The sequence below is a fragment of the Canis aureus genome, chromosome 1 (genome assembly GCF_053574225.1).
Source record: "Canis aureus isolate CA01 chromosome 1, VMU_Caureus_v.1.0, whole genome shotgun sequence".
Classification (NCBI taxonomy): Eukaryota; Metazoa; Chordata; class Mammalia; order Carnivora; family Canidae; genus Canis; species Canis aureus.
In genome coordinates this window covers 106,790,973-106,803,055 of record NC_135611.1, presented here as the reverse complement: position 1 = coordinate 106,803,055, position 12,083 = coordinate 106,790,973, and the positions used below count along the sequence as shown (strand labels likewise).

At 55.1% G+C, this 12,083-nt stretch overlaps 1 protein-coding gene and 1 long non-coding RNA gene across 6 annotated transcripts in view; one reads left to right on the top strand and one right to left on the bottom strand.

Annotated features, from left to right (window-relative positions):
• LOC144281323 (uncharacterized) overlaps positions 1-12,083 on the top strand; it is a 56,164-nt gene that overhangs the window by 14,554 nt on the left and 29,527 nt on the right. For all 3 annotated transcript variants that reach the window (XR_013349901.1, XR_013349902.1, XR_013349899.1), the window contains exon 2: positions 8,889-8,956. This is a non-coding gene — a long non-coding RNA (uncharacterized LOC144281323). The remainder of the gene's footprint in view (positions 1-8,888; positions 8,957-12,083) is intronic.
• The window catches only part of LRRC4B (leucine rich repeat containing 4B), a 61,725-nt gene that overhangs the window by 25,588 nt on the left and 24,054 nt on the right, over positions 1-12,083 (bottom strand). The gene's annotated exons all lie outside the window — the stretch shown is intronic.

The following is a 12,083-nucleotide window of genomic DNA, read 5'->3' as shown; positions in this document are numbered from 1 at the left end:
CAGTGGGGCTGGGTTTGAATCCTGCATCTGCCGTTTCCTTGCTGTGTGATCTCAGGCCAGTGACTTCATTGTTCTGAGCTACAGAAGGTGCTGTGAGACAGGGGTAATAATAGTATTGGCCTCATAGGGCTGTTGGCGGCCGACTAGCTAAACGCTCAGCAATGCTGCTCTCTACCTTTCCTCTACCTTTGCAACACACGCAGATCTGGCCACTTTTCATTCAGCCCCCCCAGGCCACCTCCCAGCACCACCCCCATCTCCCTCTGAGACCAGAGTCCTTCCTCACTGGTCTCCCACTTCTGTCCTCCCTCCCATTCTGTTCCCACAGACAGCCAGGGGAGGGGGCGGTCCTGTCAACATCCAAGTCAGACTCTGCCCCTCCTCTGCTCCACAGCCTCTCAGCTGGGCCAGTCTCACTAGGTGGCAAGGGACATCACTTTGGTTTCCAGGCCCTCTCTCCCCAGGCTGGGCTACTTCTCTGACTTCAGCCCTTGCTTTCTCTCCTGTTCACTCACTGACCTCAGGCCACACTGGCCTCTTCATAGTTTTGAGAACAGGCTGCATACGCTTCTTGCTCTTCCCTCTATCTGGATCCCAGAGGGTCCTCAGTCTGTGCCTGCCTTCTCTCATGCCTCTGATCAGATGTCACCTTCTCAGTGAGGCCATCCTGATCACTCAAATCACATAGCACCCTGCCCCTCTCCAAAACCTTCTCTTCTTTACTTTCCTACATAATATTTATCAGCATCTGGCCTTTTACAAGCCCACACTTGAGGGTAAGCTCCCTGAGAGCAGGTGCTGCATCTGTTTTGTACAGTTTGGATGAATGAATGCACGAGTAAGTTATCATTGCTGTTCGTCTATTCGTCACAGACTAACCACATTTCTTCATACAGTCACTCAGAGACACACTCACCCAGCCATATCCCTTGCTCTGCACCCCCAGGCCAGGACACACTGCTGCATGTCTCAAGCTTATATCTCAGCCATCCCCGATCCTGAGGTCTCCTCCCATCCCAGGAGGCCTGCCCAACGGAAGGGGCACATCCATATGCCACAAACACAACCGCCTTCAGCTTGATGCCCCGTGCCCACGCCATAGCACTACCTGGATGGCCAGGTCCCAGATATTATCCTTTAGAGTCCTAACAGCAGGTCCCCAGAGCAGCTCCTGTGTCCCACTAAATTTCATGCTCTTCGGAGAGTTGCACCTCAGATACCACCTGTGTGAGCTATACTCCTGAATACTGCTGGGTGCCAAGGAGATGCCTGTCCCCAGCTGTCCTCAGATACATGCCTCCAACACAGATGACAGGACTGCCAGCTAGCCCTTCCTCTTCTGGGCACGGAGTACACATCTGAGTGATATCAACTCCTTGAATACCATCACCACCAATAATGGTAATGTCCACCACGTACCTGGCACTTCCCAGGCACCATTCTAGGTGTTGTACTTGGAATAACTAGTTCTCCCATTGACCCTCTGAGAGAGGCTACTCTTACCCCATTTCACAGATAGGAAAGTTGAGGTTCAGAGAGACAAAGTCACTTGCCCAGGGCCATGCACAGCTAGGTAACGGCCCCTCCCTGGTCAGTGTCCCCAGAGCAGAAAGGGCCCAGAGAGCCCCAAGCTTGTCAGGACAGCACCCACAATTCCCATGGAAGTTCCTTGGGGGCACTGAACAATGCCCATCCTCTGGCCAGCCCAGCCTCATCCTTGCTGCGCAGAACGTGACAACCCTACCCTGCTCCATACCCTGCTGGCAGAGGTCATGGGATCTGTCCTCAGCAATCCTCTGCTTGTCACAGTGCATCCCTCACCACGATGCAACATGTTCGCTGAGCATCCACTATGTGCCGACTGCTGTGCTAAGAACTGCCCACACCTCCAGCCACTGGTTTCTCTCCGTGGCCTATTCTCATGTCCAGTTTACAGATGCAGCCGCAGATCCAGAGGGCTGAAGGCACTGGCCGGTGGTCACACAGCCTGTCCGTGACCCTGCTGGGACAAAGCCCAGGACCTGGCCAGGTCACTGTGCTGCCTCTCTCACCCCCCGCATTCCAGCAGAGGCCTCTTGCTTGTTCTCTGCCCCTACCTGGTGTGAGGAATGAAGTAGAGCTGGAGAGGCAAGAGGCCCCAAAGAAAGAAGAGGCATGCAAGGCAGAAAAGGGCAGAGACTGAGGCAGACGGAGGAACAAAGACAGAGGGCTGGAGACACACATGACACGCGACTGTCCACGTGAGGGGGCAGGAGAGAGCAGAAGTCTATGAGAAGGGCAGGAGAGCAGAGAAACCCTGAGAGGGAAAAGAGGACCAGGGGAAGGTGTGTGGCTGAGGTCTCACCAGCTTCTCCATCCTCCCCAGCCCAAGCCCCAAGAGATCTCGGGCACTGTGCCTGAGAGGATTCAGGCAGATGGCGGATCGGAAACTTGGGGGCCCAGGGGAGGTGGGGTGAGGAGAAAAGGGAGGCAGGGAACATTCCTGTCAGGCATACTCATTTTTCTGGGGGGGAAGTTCAAAAGGTGAGAGAAAAGACAGGAAATTGACTGCCATCGCAGCAAGAGGGATGGAGGTTAGATCTAAAGAAGAACTTCCCGACTGTGAGGGACTGGGGCGGAAGTGGAGCCTGGAGCCGGGAGGGTGGAGAGACATCAAAGCCAGAGAGAGCTGAACACTTCTCTCTCTGGATGCCTGTCATGTGCGCAAGGCTGGGAGCTGTTAAGTTAGTGGGGGGAGGGTACGGGCAGAGCAGGCTTTGGGGACGATGAAACAACTTCACACATGTGTCCCTTGGAGCCAGTCCCTGTCCTGAATACTTTTCAAATGAAAGCAACCCCAAAGCCTGGAGAATTGACAGTCCCCTAACTTTTGAGATGGGGGAACCCTGGGCAAAGGGCTGCCCAAGCTCCTCAGAGCTGCTGCTGAGGAAACAGGTGGAGGGGGCTCAGCCCTTGACTCTCCCCAGCCGGAGAGAGTGGGTGGGTCACTCACTGGCCAGCAGCAAAGTAAGGCGGGAGGGGCGGGTGGGTGACTTGCTAGGAGGAAGATTATCCCAACTTCCCACACTGAGGCACTGCCTTTCCTACATTCATTTCACAAATATTTACTGACTGGCCCTCACCTCCCACCCTCCATGCTCCAGCCACACTGGCCTCAGGAGGCTCCGACGCCAGGGACGCCAGGCAGCCTCGGAGGTTTGGCCCAGCTGTTCACTCCTCTACCTGGCTGCCTGGAGCGAGTCTCCGTTTGTCGACAGGGTTTCTAGCCCCGCGCCTAGCCCCGCGCCTGCCCCCGCCCCTGCCTCTTGCACTTGCACTTCCTCTGCTGCCCAGCCCTCAGAGGGCCAGAAGGTACCCTACAGACAGCGATTTGTTCCGTCTATTGTTTGTCTCCCGCCAGAAGGTGAGCTCGGCAGGCAGGGAGTTTGTCTGGCTTGTTCACTGCTGCGTCCCCCGTGCCTGGGACACGCAGGCCCCCACGGTGCCTCAGTGGACACTTGCAGAAAGAAGAACGAGTGCGCGAGCGCCCCCTACCGCCAGGTCCCCCGCTGGCGTTGGGTGTAGGTGCGGCCAATGAGACCCGTGCTGCTCAGTAGGGAGTTAGTGGTCCACAGGGGAGCCTCACGAAGGCTGAGACGGTGAGCACAGGGTGGGGTCCCGGGAATCTCTAGGAGAAGCACTGCCCCTAGCCAGTGGAGGCGAGTCGGAAGAGGGGATGTCAAAGCTGAGACCTGAAGGATAAGCTGGTGAGGTGTAGGGGCCAAAGAACTTCTGGATTCAAAGGCCTGGGGGCCAGAGAGGCAGGTGGGAGTGAGGGAGCTGCAGGGGTCCAGCTCAGCCACAAAAAACGTCCTACCTCCACATTTGGCTGAGAGGCAGGGGTGCTGGGGGGGGGGGGCGATGTTGAGGCAGGGAAGGGGCAGGGTCCTCTCTGACTGAGAAAGACCCCTCTGAGTGAACTGGAGTAAGGCTGAAGGCTGGGGAAGAGCTGGGCCAAGGGTCCAGGGGAAGAGGCAGAGGCCATGGCTGGAGCTTTGGGGATGGAGAGGAGGGAGACAATGAAAAGATACAGCAAGTTGGCAAAAGGGGCAGAACTTGGAGGAAATGCAGGAGGTGAGGCAGAAGGAGGAACAAAGTTCTCCTTAGAGATCTGGGGTCAGATTCTAAAAGCCAGGAAAGGAGAGAGGGCCGGAGAGGAGAGAGGGCCGGAGAGGACGCCAGGGGTGGAGGAAGAGAACCAAGAGGGGACCTCTCGACCAGGACCCCAACCCTAACCTTGGCTGGTATGTGGCGACTCCACTTAGGTCAGCAGTCCAGATGTTCCAGATGTTCTGGGAGCAGTGGTGGAGGGCTCTGGTCAGACCCTGGCTGTGAAGCCTTGGGCCAGCCCCTTCATTTCTTTTCTCTTGTTTCCTCCTCTGTAAAACAGATCCTCGGGGACACTCAGGGGCTGAGGAGCTTCATGAAGCTCCTCAAGGGGGCCCAGAACAGGGTCTGGCTTCGCAAGTGATGAGCAAGGATAAGCAGGACTCAAGGCCTGGCTGGCCCAACCCTGTGTGACTGCCAGTTTTCTGCTAGGAGCCTTGCTGTCACTCTATTTCCTCATCTGAGAAATGGGAATTAATAGGGTACCACATGACAAAGGGCTGGGAGGGCGAGGGGCTAAGGGACACAGGAAGGCCTGACAGCAGCAGCTGTCTGCCAGCTGGTATAGAACTGTTTCATGATCTACTGAGTTGCTGTCCAAAGGAAAGCTCTGCAACTATGGAAATGCTCTCTCTATATCGTCCACTATGGTAGCCATGAGCATGTGTGGCTAGTGAGCACTTGCTGGGTGGTGAGTGATTGAGAAATTGAATTAATTTAATTTAAATTAATCTAAATGTCACTGGCCACACGTGGCTGTGGCTGCAGTGATTATGGTATTGGACAGTGTGATTCTAACTACTGATACGGCTGTCCCATGTGTCTGGCTGGACCCCAGTCCTGCTTGAAACTGGTTCTGCCTGAGTCCCCAAAGCTCGGGGTCCTTCTGCTCTTATGGGATCCTCCAGGAACCAAGGAGATCAGCTCTGGAGAAATGAGCTTTACTGAGGGTAAGAGGCCCAGGAGCCAGGCCAGCTCTGCCTGTGTCATCTGAGGCCTGCAGAAAAGGAGCTACAGGAGCTCCACTTTAGTGGAAGGGCATACTGAGGCCTGGTGACATCCTTGCTGTACCCATGAACACCCAGACCCGGCACGCTCCAAGTTGGAAGCTCGATCTCCAGGCCCCTGTATTCTGTGTACACGCTGTGATTCTGTGAGGCTCTGGGATGTGTGGGCAGTGTCACACTGCTGAATCGAATCTACTTGGGAGAGACCTAGGGCCTGGTCTGGTATGGGAGGTTTTCAAAACAGGTCACTGGCAAGCCTCTGGCAGGGGTGTGTGAGGTGAGTTTGCAGGTGGGAGGAATGCAGTGCAAGCCAGTTTGACTGTGGTCTCCCTGTTTCCTTCTCCCCTTATACCCCGGAAAGGGCAATTTTGCAATTCATTTTCTACCTCAGGATAGAACTAACCATCTTTATAGTTAACATACTAACTTATAGTTAACTGCATAACTAACTTTAAAAAGTTGAGGGGGGCGGGGAGATGTACACTAGAAGTAATAAAGAGTGGAAAACCATTGAAACTGGAGCAGTGTCTCTCGGACATCCGGACATCCACGTGTGTCCAGATACCTGGGATCTTGCTGAAGTGCAAATTCTGATGGGGGTGGGGACGGTCTGGGTGCAGCTGAGGGGCCTCCTTTCCTGGGGCTGCTGGTCCTGGAGCACCCTTGCACTCCATTTCAGGATGAATCACGAACTCTCCTCCTCCCTCTCCACTTCTCTGAGGAAGAGAGTGCTTAAGGGTGGGCTAGACCCTGGTGAGAACCTCAACTGCCACAATTGCCAGCCATGGAGCCTTGGAAAGGGATAGCAGTGCTTGGGGCCTCAGTTTGCTCATCTGTGAAATGGGGAAAACAGCTAATCTTCCTTCAGGGGTGGTGAAGACTCATTGGTCTGATGTCTGTGATGGGTTCGGCGCAGTGCCTGGCACACAGACAACTCTCGCTGAAATGATTCTCTAACTGTGAACATCCTCCTCCTCCTCCTCCGTGCCATCACACCATCATTCTAGGATGATGGAGAGCTGGAAAGAGTGCTGGTGTCCTGGAAACTTGGGTTCAAACTCTGACTTGCCACTTGCTCACTGTGGTCTCCCTCCTGTCCCTGCCAGGCTCTGTCCGTGTAATGACACCCAGCTTGGTGGGAACTGATGGTGACACGTCCAGTGCTGGGCACTTAGATGACAGTGATGTTAAAAGTTATTTATTCTGGGATGCCTGGGGTAGCTCAGTGGTTTGGCACCTGCCTTTGGCTCAGGGCGTGATCCCAGGATCTGGACAAGCCCATATCGGGCTCCTTGCATGAAGCCTGCTTCTCCCTCTGCCTAGGTCTCTACCTCTCTCTCCCTCTCTCTCTGTCTCTCTCTGTCTCTCATGAATGAATAAATAAATAAAATCATTTTTAAAAAGTTATTTATTCTCACTGGATCAGAAGAACAAATCTCTTCCTCATTCTATGACTCAATCTCCCCCCTTCCCATATGTAAATCTAACATTTCTGGCTGGATCATTTATCAGGGAGTGGAGGGACCATTGAATCACCTGAGGAATCTGTCCCTGCCCCACCAGCTAGACATGGACTGGACACCCTGTACCTGGTAAGGAAAGCCCACTGTGAGAATCGAGGTGGGTGGATCCTTTCCCCTGGGGGCATAAACAAGACTAAGGGGCAGGGAGTCCCTGCATTACAGGAACCCTAATGTCTCTTTTAAAGTCTAACCTTCTGTGAGTCTACTGTTATTAACAATCTGATTATTGTTATGATTAGCAATCCCAATTTCTACTTAGAGGGCCCTATGGATGCACATTCCCCTCTGGAAAGCAGTGGTCTCAGCTGGGGGAAGCAATCTACAGGGTGCCATGCCTGGGTTTGCAGTCCCAGCTGAGCCACGTCTTGCCCAGCTGTTGACGTTGGGCAAGGGGCCTCATCATTCTGAGCCTCAGTGTCCCTGTATGTCCAACTAGGGATGACAACTGTGCTTCCCTTGGAGGTCCACCGTGAGGAGTAAATGGGACAGATCCACACAGAATGCCAGCACACAGCCTGGCTCATGGTAAGCTCTCGATGGATGTTAGCTCTTATCATCTTGAGCCATGTGTTTGAGGGTTCTAGGCAAGAGGAGGGCAAATCTCAGCATTTCCTGCCTGGGATTTGCCCCTCGGGAGAGCTGGGGCTGGCACTGCTCTCTGACCTTTGTCTCCATGTTTGAACAAGATGCTCCAAAGCCTAAGTTCAGCTCCCCAGGCAGGAGAGTGGGCTGGGGGCTTCGTTGGGGAAACAGCTCAGATGGGAAGGGAGTGGCCTGGGCTGCTGGCCCAGCTCCACCTCCCTCCCTCTCTCCTCCTCTTCTGGGTCATATACACGCTTCCACTTCCTACTGGGCCCAGCATTCTCACACTTGGCAGCCCTCTTGGGGACCCAGTGGTCCCCTGGGATGGACTCCTGCCTGACCCCCAACTGCAGGGTCCCTTCCCAGCCCATCTCCCAGGCCTCCTATGCAGCCCCTCCGCCTCCACCTGCCATGACAACAGTTGCGCGTGTGGGTTTCCAGGCAACAAGGGGGCATTTTGCCACTGTTCTTGCTCTTTTGCCACTCCCCTGTCTGGCAGAGCCACGCTACTCTCTGAGACCTGTAAGGGAAGGGATAGGGGCTTCTGTTCAGTGAGGATGGAGGGGCCCTAAACTCAGAGATGAGGAGGTGTCCACACCACCAGAGAGGAAATGAAAATGCACTCCTACCGCCTGAAAGGGTGAAGCTGGAGGAACTAATGCTGGGCCCAACCACTGTAATGGCCCAACAGCTACCCTTGTCATCTGCACCCCGACCTGGAGGTGGGGCCAAATGCAGCCCCTCTGAGAACAGAGCCCCAGGCCTGTCACTCTGCCCCCTGTCCTCTAGGACCTACACCTGGACCAGATGAACTTCCAAATATTCACCTGTCCCCCAACACACAGAGAAACTACCCCTGCCTGGGCTACAGTTCCACACTAGGGGGACAAGTGTGGGGTCTGTGGCCCTCCCCAGCTGTTAGCCAGCTCAGCACAGGCTGTAACACCGAGTCTAGAACCCTGCAAGGGGCCCTGCAAGGGGTGGGTTCGAAGCTGACCCTGGCTGTGGAGAACTTGTATGTGCCGTGTATGTGGTTGTGAATTTATACTTTGGCATGGCAGGGGGCAGGTTAGCTGAAGCAGGGCCTCTGAGCTAGGGCAAAACTGCCAGGGGTGGGGGGATGATGGGGCAAGAGGGACAGGCAGGCAAAGCCCATGGCGGAGGGGCTCAGATTTTGGAAAGAAACCCAGAGAAGAAGCAGCAAGGAGAGAGTGACAGGGCAAAAAAAAAAAAAGAAAAAAAAAAAAAAAAAAGAGCCACGAGGAGAGGAAACAGCCAGGATTGAAAACTCAGCTGTCTATGGAGCCAGAGCTGGAGCCGGGCAGGAGCTGGGCAGGTAAGACAGACGGACGAGAATAGGGAGTGGTGGCCCACTGGCACCTGAGCATGGCCCATGGCTAACCCAGAAGGAGAATTTTTCAAAAGAAGCTGATAATTTGGATTTTTTGTGATGTGACTGACATAGAACATTGTATGAGTTTCAAGTGTACAACATAATGATTTGATACTTGTGAAATGATCACCACAGTAAGTCTAACATCCATCAGCATGCATAAGTACATTTTTTTCCTTGTGATGAGAATGGATTTTTATGTGAAATCACCTTTTTTTTTTTTTTTTTTTTTTTAAGTTAACAACATATGAAATACTTGGAAAGCACTTGGGGGAAAGAACACTCCCGGCCCACAGGCCAGCAGGGTAAGTGCTCAGGAATGTGGGAAGGTGAGTGCAGGGAAGAAGCTGCAGGAGGCAGGGAGGAGGTTGGAGGGGCAGGGTGGATGGAGGTGAGGGAGAGTGACACAGAGGAGGAGACAGTATGCTGAGCCCAGAGTGGAAACTGAGGCAGGTTTCACAGCAGATGGGCTTTGAGAAAGAAAGACTGATGCATAAGTTTCAAGGTGTAGCTGGTGAGGTGGGGGCAGGAGGCACTGGGCTGGGGGAGGGGGAGAGGTCATGGGGGAATGGGCTTGATAGAGATAGGAGGTCCCAGTGACACCTTATGACAGATGCCTGGCCAGAGGCAGGGAAGGGTGAAAGATGCTACAGGATCATGGGATCATGGAGAGGGCTGCCATCCCAGCAGGCAAGGCAGGTGAGCACAGGGGTGGGGAGGAGGGGAGACAGGAATGAGGAAGGTGGCAGGAGAATGGAGCCAGGACACTGGAAGAAGCCCAGAGGGTCCCATCGGCCTCCCGCACCTCCCAGAGATGTGTCAGTGGCCCTCTGATTTCTGCTGTCTTAATTCTATTGTCTTCTCTGACAGCAAGGAGACCCCTAGAAGTCCTCTGACTTGGGGAACATTCTTCCAACTGTCTTTGGGTGCATTAAGCGTGAGCACAGGAGTCCAGCAGGGCTGGATATCCAGTCGGCACATGCCTATGCCCCTCTCTTGGGCTGGTGGGGGGGGGGTGTTGACTGTGTGCAGCTCTGTTACTGCATTAGCAGCATGTGGGGCTGCATCCCCAGGGCTCCAAGGCCACTTCCGTACCTCTCCCTTTGTGTCTCTTTGTGCATGGGAGTTCATGAGGCAATCATGTTTGAGGGCCTCTCTGACCAGCGGGATTCTCTGTGTGGTGCTGCCTTTGTCTCTCCCTCTGAGCCTCTGTATGCGAAGGACTGTGTGTGTCTCTTCTGGTGTACCCTCTCCTTCTCCCTGCCCTGCTCCTTGCAGCCTCAGGCCCCGTTCAGAGGGTTAAGATGGGACTGTGGAGTCGTAGGTGTACACGACTCCAGGTCTTTCTCCTGGCCTCTGGCTGACTCTGGGTACTGCAGCCCTGTTTGTAACTGGGTCTCTGGCTGCCAGTGAATAAGTGTGTGTGTGTGTGTGTGTGTGTGTGTGTGTGTGCTCGAGTACCTCTGCCTACACATGCCTCTGTGTCTTTCTCACACTCTCCCACCCTCTGCCTATGGCTGATACGGGTCCCTTACAGTTAGACACTGTGCCTCTAATCCCCCCTGCACCTCTGGTGGTGAAGTGAAGTGTTCTCTGGCTCCTTCTTGCCAGCACTGTGGGTCGTAGGCACCCTCCCTGAGTCTGTGGCTCCCTGTGTCTCTGCCTGGCTCTCTTGCTCTCCCTCCTCTGTGTGTGTGGATGGTGTGTGTTCCCAACTGACTCTCGCTTTCTTTCAGAAATTAAGTGAGTAACTCTGTGTATGTCTGGCTCCGTGGTGATGCACCCTAATTGTGTGAGTGTGTCTGTTTGGGAGTCAGGTCCCCTCTCTCACTCTAGCTGTTGCCTCTATCTCTCTGGCTCCCACCCTTCCCTGCCTTGTTTGAGGGTCTGTCTCAAAGCCTTCCTGCTGCTTCATTCTCTGCCTCTCCTTTTTGAGTGCGCTGTGGACAATCAGGTGGCCAGGATTAGAGGAGACCCAGGGAAGAGAAGAAGGAAGGCGGGAAGGGGAAGAGAAGGGTGCAAGATGTAAGTTAGAAGGAGCTAGGAGACAGAAGATGCCACAGGAAGAGGGAGGGGCCCATCCTGGCCATGGTCCTGGGAAGCGGGGAGTTTTTAGGGGGGGAGAGGATGCTGCCGGCTGCCGGGACCAGGAGGGAAGCAACTCCGGCTACTCCCAGCTGCCGCTGGAGCCTGAGTTCCTGTCTGGCGGCTGCGCGGCCGGGACTAGGGATGTGAGGCGCATAGCAATGGGGCGCTGCGGAGGCTCGACTGCAGCTCCCAGCTGGGGAGGGAGGGTGGGGAGGGGGCTGTGGGGCAGCCCTGAGGCTCCCTTGCCCCTCCCCCTTCCCAGCTGGGCTCTCCCCAGGGGATTTCCCCACCCTGAGAAAGTGTCTCCCGGAGAACCGGGCCTGAGGCTGCGGGAAGCAGGGGAGGGAGAAGAGGAGGGTACACCAGAAGAGCAGCAGAGGTGGGGGTGGGGAGAGAAGGGTCAAGATGGGAGTGGCTGAAAGAAAGGGATGGGGGTGTGTGGGGGGGAAGAGGGGGCTCAGGGGCAAGGCGACTCAGACCCACAAGAGAGACTGGCTGCGCTCTTGGCAGGAGAGAAGGGAGGAGCCCATGGAAGGGGGTCTTGCAAACTTGGGTGGAACCCTGGACAGAGCCTGGGCCTCGTGGTCCTGGACTGAGGAGTTGGAAGGAGGCAAGCGTCAGGAAGGAGAGGTTTCAGAGATGCCCCAGGACTGAGAGGTCTGGGGTTGGGGGATCCCACGGGGCAAGGAGACAGGGAGACAGGGAAAGGGGCTCTGAGTGAGGAAAGGTCATAAAAGGCGATCCCAGACACAGATGAATATGTGAGAGAGACAAGCTGGTGGTAGTGCTAGGGAGAAACACCCCTCCCCAACATACACACTCTCTCACACACACGGATCCTAAGCAAAGAGGGGAAAAGACAAGGGTTCCTGAGACTAACACGGTAGGGAGTGGGGCTAGAGGAGAGAGGGGTTAAAGTCAGGGTCTCCTGGAGAGGTCAAAGGAGCGGATATCTGGTGGGAGAGAGTCAGAGACGGAGGTGAGAGGACCCTGAAGGGAAGGTGAGGTGCAGTTAGAAGGTCTTAGAAGAGCAGGTGTGAGAGTGGAAAGCCAGCAAATGGGGGGGGAGGGGAGGTCCCCAAGAGGAGAGGGCTAAGGATGGTGGGAGGGAGGTAGTGGTTCCGTGGAGACACATGCGGGAGGATAGAAGGCCCCAAAGCAGAATCGGGTCAAGAAAGGGGGTCTGGGGAAAAGGGAAGGACAGGGGTTTCCTTGCCCACCGGTAGGGGTTGGGGTACCCCAGAGAGAGAGGGGCTGAAGATTGGGGAGGGGGTAGTCTCGCTCCCCAGTCACCCCCTCCGTCTTTCCCATTCTCACATCCCAAACTCCCCGGTTCTCCCTGGT